The 8,263-nt window shown below is 43.6% G+C and overlaps 1 protein-coding gene across 2 annotated transcripts in view; it reads right to left on the reverse strand.

The window, feature by feature from the left end:
* The window catches only part of ZNF385B (zinc finger protein 385B), a 373,053-nt gene extending 365,362 nt beyond the window's left edge, over nt 1-7,691 (reverse strand). The window contains exon 1 of one of the 2 annotated variants that reach the window (XM_074338711.1): nt 7,140-7,691. The gene's annotated coding sequence lies outside the window, so the exon portion shown is untranslated. The remainder of the gene's footprint in view (nt 1-7,139) is intronic. The other variant, XM_074338713.1, reaches the window with a different exon arrangement.
* Between the last annotated feature and the right edge of the window lie 572 nt (nt 7,692-8,263).

The following is an 8,263-nucleotide window of genomic DNA, read 5'->3' on the forward strand; positions in this document are numbered from 1 at the left end:
ATGTGTTTAATCATCAGCATTTCCAGATATTTAAGACCATGGGCAATGACCAATTGATTTAAATAAAAATATTTCATATATCTGAAATCAAAATATCTGTATTCATATACAAGTATGTTTAATTTTACACAATGGCATTTTACACTTTGTAGTCTTATACTCAGCATTATATATTTTTTATAACATATAAGGTAATACCTCTCCCAAAGTCTTTGCGGAAAAGTTTTCCCACCTCTGAAGTATCAAATCTAAGGCCATCACAGAGTCTACACAATTTCTATGGGAAGTTTATATTCTAGTGTTAATACCAGTAGAAGTTTTGTACCCTTACTTTGTAATGTTCAATTTCCCTAGGCTCAAATTTTAAATAATCTAAATTCTCTGATTCTTATTTTTCTAATGTATCAATAAGGATTTTGCACAAAGATCCCTTTTAACCCTATATACAATTTTCTTTGGCTGAACAGTAGTCATTTCCATATCCCTAGCTAATAATTCACAGAAGTAGCAACCTATTAAACCTGAGATGAATTAGAATCTGAACCTGGTCTGCAGCTAGTATAAACTGACCAAGAGCCTAAGCCTCTAGACTCTGAAAGCCTTATGACATAAAGTAACAAGCAGACTGACATCTTTAACTAATAAACATCAAAAATCACAGCTCTCTGTGGAATTTTACACAATCTTAACATGAGTATATTGAAGCAAAGACTTAAAAAGAATTAGCAAATCATCTCTAACAATGAGCCTTTTCTTAGCGTAGCTCAAATGTTCTTTTTAGAATTTTATAACATTTCCTTAATTGTGTTGTTAAAAAGAGCACACATCACAATATAAAAAATAAACTTTAGAGAAGATATGATTGAGAAATACTTTTCCTGGTCAAAGAGTAAATAATGCAGAAATGGAATATTTTATTGCAAGAGAAAGGGGTGAGCAATAGTACCCACCCACAGTTCTTTCCCATGCAAAGGACATAACAGCCACCGATATTCATGATTACGTACGTATGCCAGCACACTGTAATTACTGATCACCCTTTTAATTTATTTTCAGATGCATCCAGGAAAAAAGGGGGGGATGTGGGCCCTCAGTTAATATTGGTTATGTTCATTTATCCAATCTTTGCTTTGCTGATATAATGGCAGCATAATAGCATAATGGCTATTCCAGAATCTCAGCCAAAAAGAGAAAAAGTTGATCAGCATTAGCCTCCATAAGATAGGATGTCTCTCTGTCTGTGCTTTTTTTAAAATTCCACTTCCCATTATAAACTCAGAAATGTAAATGATTAGCACATTCATAGTTATTTCCAAAATAAAATGCAGTCTTAGACCTATGAATTTCAAGCATTTCTAGTTGTTGAGGATAGAACTATCTTTTATTAAAGAGCTAGTCATTTTTCATAAAGTAGATATAACAGCCTGGTCATCTTTTTGTATCAGTTTATATGTGTTTTAATCCATCTCTGCTATTTATGAGATTATAGAGTTGATGTGGCACCAAATGAATAAAAAATAAAGGGTGATGGGTTTTTATTAATATATACACCTTCTTCTGTATTTTTCCACTGACTTTCGAAAAGATATATTCATAAATTTGTTTTCAAACGGATTATACTGCACTGAATATCTTGAAGCTGAACAGGGGATAGGCGAGTGTTAACTTCTCTAGGGCAAGATGACCCGTAGGTGATTCAGGGACCGAAACTGTAATAGAATGATTAGCATGATAAACCACCACCACTGTTTTCTGGACAACCCCGGTGTGCACAGTACCCCACTGCTGGCTCTTACAACTCCCTCACGACAACCCAGGCAACCCATCTCACAGATCCACAAGTCAATGAAATAGGTAAGGAGCAAAGCCAGGGTTTGAGTCAGCACAATGCTATGTTCCTAACCACCACTCCACCCTGCCTTTACAGACCAGATGCTATAGTTTTCCACCCAGGCTGGGAATTAGAATCACAGAGGGAGATTTTAAAAATACTCTAAATCAAATCATTACCTCAAGATGAGCTAAGAACATGACTGTTTCTTCTAAAGTGCCTGAAATGATTTTAATGTGACTCCAGAGTTGAAAACAACTGGATTCACAAATGCCAAGGAGTAGTTGTTTTTGAAAGAAATAGTAGTCTTGCTGCAAGAAGTGCTGGAACAACAAAAGCTCAAATTGTTTATCTAGGACAGAAACAGTAGATGGGGGCACACACCGACACCAGCACGAGCAAGCGAGCCTTGCTTCCTTCTCAGCCTGCGCCTTCTGCCCTAAGTGAAGGTCCCACAGGGCATCTTAGTGCAGGAGCAGGGAGCTGTGTAATCCCCACCCTCCGTCCACAAGTGAGAAGCCCAGAAAAGAAACAGCTTTGCCCAATGTCTTATGCCAGCAGGAAAGGCAGAATGAGAGCTGGAGTCTCCAGCACCCTATTTCAGTACTCCTTTCACAGAGAAAAAAATTGGAAGCAGTAGGAAAACAGTTGGGGCAGGGAGTCAGCCAACGCATTTGAAGAGAATTTCAAGAACCAGAGAGAGCAAAGGAAAGAAAAAGTCATAATAGAGTGAGAAAGGAGAACAGCCACAATCTGAAAATAAAGGGAAAATTAGAAAGGAATTGTAACAAAGCAGTAGAACTGGCCAGAGAAAAATACAATAGAGAGAATTAGATATTGCAATACTATGTCAGCAAAGCAAGGGGAAAATACAAGGGAATCACCATATCTTCCATTTAGCTTTGGGAAGCATGTCAAAGCCTAAAGCACATTCAAAATAGAAAGTAATATCAAAGCAAACACTTACTGTAGGAAAATCACCTGGCACAGAGGCAGAGGCAGCCAGAAAATCCCAAACCTGTGAAGTATCAGCTACTACCTTGCCACTCAAAGCGCAGCTCATGGATCAGCTACTTCAACATCTCCTTGGAACTTGTTAGAAACGCAGTATCTGGGCCTCATCCTGGACCTGCTGACCCAGAATCTGCATTTTAATAAGCTCTCCTCACGATTTCAATGTATATACAAGTTTAAGAAGGCCTGGATCTACTATAAGAACAGAATTGAGGAGTTAAAACAAAGAGCTATTACAAACAGCTGGGGACAGAGAATTAGGTAGAATTCAATCTAATTAAATGATTTGTTAATGCCCCACGATATGTTAGGCCCTGAGCTGGCTATTTCTGGAAATGAATGCCCGAGGTTAGGTGTGTGGGCGCAGTGCCCTTAGGGTAGAATATAGAAAACACGTATGTATGAGGAAGACCTGACTTGTGCTCCAAGAGCAGATCAAGCAAAATGGTTTAGAGAAGCAAAAACTGAGTTCACAGGCAGATCAAGAAGCCATGTAGCAATTCGACTGACTCTCTGACAGGCAGAAATGGTTATGGGAAAGCGGGAGAGCCTGTTTCAGGCAGAGGGAACAGCATAAGCAAAGATGCAGAGCTCAGAGGCCTGCTGTGTTAAAGGAACACTACCTTCAGCCTAGAGCCGTGTTTTTTGAATTGTTTCAAGAAGTCTCATGACTGATGATGCCTCAGAGACTACTAAGGGTAGGGAGGAGAGGCTGAAGGGATTTCTGGGACCTGATTTCAACCATACAATACTATATTTTAAGAGTGGATTTCCACCATTGAAAAATAAAATGTGAAACATCACTAATTCAATGCACAGGCACTTCTATAGTTATTACCTACAGCTGTGCCTGGCATGTAGCAGGCATTCAACTATCCATTGAGTAAATTAACAAATGAGTCAATCAATCTGTAAGATCAAAGTAAAAAATGTGGAGCTGCTTTGGGGCTGGACTGCAAAGGGTCTTAAAGTTCAGAGGAGAGGTTTACATGGCATTTGGTAGGGCACCGGGGAAATGTTTATTAGCCGGTTGACTGAACTTGGCTCTGCTTTAAGAAGCTTATTCTGCAAACCAAGTGTAAATGGGTTGGAAATGAGAAGAGACTGGAGATGGGAAACTAGTCAGGAAGACATCATGGTAGTCTCTAAAAAGAGATAAGAGTCCGAATAAAGACATCACCACGGGAATCAAAAAATGGAAAAGCAGGCATCATGAGAAATCATGGAAATGGAGTCTCTGGGATTTACCTGTGAATTATATATGGAAAGCAAAGATATTGGGAAGGTCCTGGGTGACTGGGAGAAACATAAAGTAATAGTCACCCCTGTTCATGGAAGGAGAAAAATGTTGATTAGAGTTCAGAGCCCCTAGATTTGAATCACCTAAGAGTAATGTAAAGCCATCTGGTAGGTGGTTCAAAATGTCAATATGAAATTTAGGAGGGAAAGTAGAGATAGGGGTGTTACTTTAAGAATATAATCTGGCACTAATAAAAGGACACCATTGAATAAAAAGCAACATGCAAAAAGGAGATCATCTATAAAACAAAGAGGATCAAGAGAAATCTGCAGAATGAAAAAAAAAAGTAGGATAAAAAGACCCTTTGAGACTGATGGGGAACAGCTACAGGAGTGAGGGAAGTACCATGTTTCCCCGAAAATAAGACCGGGTCTTATATTGAGGTTTTCTCCAAAAGACACATTAGGGCTTATGTTCAGGGGATGTCATCCTGAAAAATCATGCTAGGGCTTATTTTCCAGTTAGGTCTTATTTTTCAGGGAAACACGGTAACAAAATAGAGATAGTGAAATGGTGGGGTTGGGGGGTGTCACAATGAAACCAAGAAGCAAATAAAAAGCAGTGGGAAATTGAGATAAACATGCTCATTGTTCTTTAGATCTTTGAAGACACAGGCTCTTATAGGAACAGCAAAAACCCAAATTTGCTCTTTTATATGTTAAAGATTTTCACAAATGAAGCAGTCACTCCTGAGAGAAGTAAACTAATTGCTTGTATTTTTTAAATAAAAATTGTTGCTGTTAAAAAATCAAGCAATGATATCTTCAAACACAGCTAGAAGAAAAAAAATCTGAAGTGGAGGAGGGTAGTTCAAGGATTTAAGATTCTTTTCTCTTCCATGGTGAAAGCTCCATACAGCATTATTCAATGTAGACATCTCACTTTTGGAATTGTGTTTGTTTTGCAGAATTTTTTTTTCTTTTCTCTTTCTGAGCCGGGTCACTCGCCTGAGAAAAGGAATGCTGAGAAAACCTGATATACTTTGATAGATCTTCATATAATAGTTACACTTTGTAAAGTTATGCTCCAACTGCTGACAGGTCTCACTAATTGGCCATGTTTGGGTGACAAGTACTAATGACAGTTCCTTCTCTGGTTTGACTGTAGAGGAGACACCTCCCGTGGCTTCCTTTCTGCCTCTGTTCAAGGGGGATACATTAAGCTCACTGTTCTCTTTTTTTGCTCTGTGAATCTGTATATTGGTAAAATGCTATAAAATATCAACATTGTTTTCTTTACTATAGGTGCTACTCAGTGGTTATTAAACTTCTATAAAGACATCATTACTTACATAATGTAAAATAACAGAATGCAAATGAAGTACATATGGAATGATACTGCAAAACATTTATATCACTAGGATGAGTCCAGAGAGGACAGTAATTTTTCCTTTGTTAGGAGAATTCACCTTCTCAAAAGCATTTTTACAACTGCATTCAAGAGAGGTCAAGGAGAGCTACAAGAATAGCTATTTGATTTGTGGTTTTCATTCCAAGCTTCCTCAAATCACTTGGAAATGAGCAGGAATGTAAATTATAAATCCACAAATGCTTGATTTATGGGAATATAGAATCTGAACTACAACCAACACTTCGATCAAATAAACTTTTTTTTTCCATCTTAGAAACCTCAAGTAACAACAGAACTTGCAATGCAGTATTTGCATTCATTCTATTAAGGGCATTTATCTATTACAAGCAAGGGGTGGCACATACTCAATACACATATGGCATCAAAATAAAATAAAATGTCTCTGAAAACTGGTGAAATCGGGCCCTGAAATATTTAAGGGAACTGTTTCAAGCCAAAATCTTTAACTTTATCTAAGATGTAGCTTACTGACTTTACGAAAAGCTTTTCTTTTTAATTTGATAAATGCATTTCCTACAGCTTCTTACGTTGTTCTGAAGCTGCCAGTTTCCAAGCTTTAGGGTGGACTCTATGAAACAAATGTTTTATCTCTTCTTTTTGAGCATCTTTTGCTATATCTTAACAAAGTTGCATTCACCTTGGTGCGATGTTCCTGAGCAAAGCAAAACCAGAAAGACAGCAAACCACATCTCTATGAAAATGAAGAGACATACTCTAAGCCAAGAACTTCTGAGAGCATTCCAAAACTGTGTTTATTTTGTACCCATGAGGGCCCGGCGTTTGATGGCAATTTATTTTCCTTGAAGGACCACAACACTCCCCATACCCAGGTTCACCATAAAAAACTGTTTGTCCTCCAGAGCCTGGGAAAGCATTCGGGGAAGCATCGTCCTGCCAGCCCTCTCCACCAGCCCCCGCAAATAACAGTGGCGAAACAGATGGTCCTCCCCTCCCCTTCTCCTCGTCCCTTCCGCAGCCCCAGTGCCCTCCCGTTCTGCGCTGACACCTTCACCCAGCGCTTGGTAGCCCAGACCCCCCTCAAGGATCCCAGCAAGTGCAAACTTTGGGACCTTCTTTCTGCCTCACTGCCCCCGTTTCACCTTCATTCAGCTGCAAGAACTCTCTTGGGACCCCAAGCTTCGACTGCTTCTTCCTCCCACACCTCCTTCCCCCAAATACCGCTTTCCCTATAATGAAGAGGGAGACGTCCAGCCCCAAACTTCCCAGCCGGGGTGCTGAAGGCACTGCGGCTCACGACAGAGGGGGATTCTCCTTGTCCTCTCGCCTCCATCCTCCCCTCCGTCCTTGGGAATCTGAGCCCCATAGCCCACGTTGGGGACTCCTACGCTCCTCTGGCTTCCACGACCCACTCTTAACTCCAGGGGCTCACAGGAGCCTCACACCCACAGCCCCGGCAAAGCGGCATCGGGGCGTCCTCCTCTACAAGTGGGACCGCAGGACAAGTGTAAACTCCTTCGGGAGGGGGCCTCCGGGCCATTCCCTGAGGCTGCGCGCCCAGGTGCCGGCTCGCCTTGAGGGGGCGGGCGGAGGACGGGCGGGAAGGCGGCGCCGGTCCCGGAGGCGCCGGGCTGGGCTGGGCTGGGCTGGGCGCCCGGAGCTTACCTCGGCGCGCGGCCGCGGGCGCGTGGGGCAGGGGCTGCTCCAGCCGGGAAGCTGTTGCTCACGTTCTGGCGGCTGCGGCGGTCCCGCCGGAGCTGCGCTGGGGCTTCGCGCAGACGCTGTCCTGCGATCTGCCGCAGCCCGGGTGGCGGCGGCGGCGGCAGCTCGGCCCGGCGCGGCCTCGGAACTGTCCAACTCTTGCGGACGCGGGGCTGAGGCTCCCGGCCGCGGCCCGCGCGCTGAGCGCCTGCGCGCCCTCTCGCACAGGTGAGGGGCGTGTGCCTGCGGCCCGCGGGCGCGCCGGGCGGGGGCCGCACACGGGCCGGGCTCAGCAGCCCTCCCGACCCGCTGGCCTGGCCAAGGACCCCGGGCTTTGGACGCGCCAACGCCACTCCCGCGCGTCGAAGCTGGTGACGGTGTACCAAGCAGGGACTTGCGAAACACACACAGTAGGATGTATAAGGCGGGACCGTTCCGGGGCTCGTTGGCACTGCAGAGTCTCCCGCAGTATCTCCGCCTTTAAATCCCGCCTTTCCAGGCGTGCGCGCACAGCGAGCGACAGGAGGCTCGGTCCGGATCAGGGGGTCCTCGCGGTCCTCGCCCGGCGGAAAAAATTTTTGGCAACGGCAGAGGTCCCAAAACCGGGATGCCAGGCGGCGCGGTGGGGCGGATCTTTCACATATTAGGCAAGCCAGCATGAAACTCTCTTCTTGGATATCGTCAGTCCAACTATTTGTTTTTCCTCTTTGACCGGCTCTCGGCTGGAAGACCACACTGAGCAGCCTTGGCATTTTTGGCGGAGCCGGGCAGGGCCGCAGAGCTAAAGGGATCGCAGCCTCGCCGCGGATCTGAAAGACTCGTGTGTGGGGGGCTCCTGCTTCTCCGGATTTCTTTCCGTGTTTATTTAAGTTTTTAAAACTAAAACATGGCATCGGTTACCTTGATGTAGGGCATCTTCTGAAAACAGTACCAACATAGCCACGGTGCTGAGTTCTGAAAGGGAGAGAGCTTGGAAAGAAAACATTTAAGGGGAAAGGAAAAATAATTTTAGAAGAGCAGTTTTCTGAGATTACTTCTTTGGCTGGCGAAATGCAAGAGTAATAAACGACAAGAGAGCTGTGTTAGCA

Source organism: Rhinolophus sinicus, linkage group LG01, assembly GCF_036562045.2.
Source record: "Rhinolophus sinicus isolate RSC01 linkage group LG01, ASM3656204v1, whole genome shotgun sequence".
Lineage (NCBI taxonomy): Eukaryota > Metazoa > Chordata > Mammalia > Chiroptera > Rhinolophidae > Rhinolophus > Rhinolophus sinicus.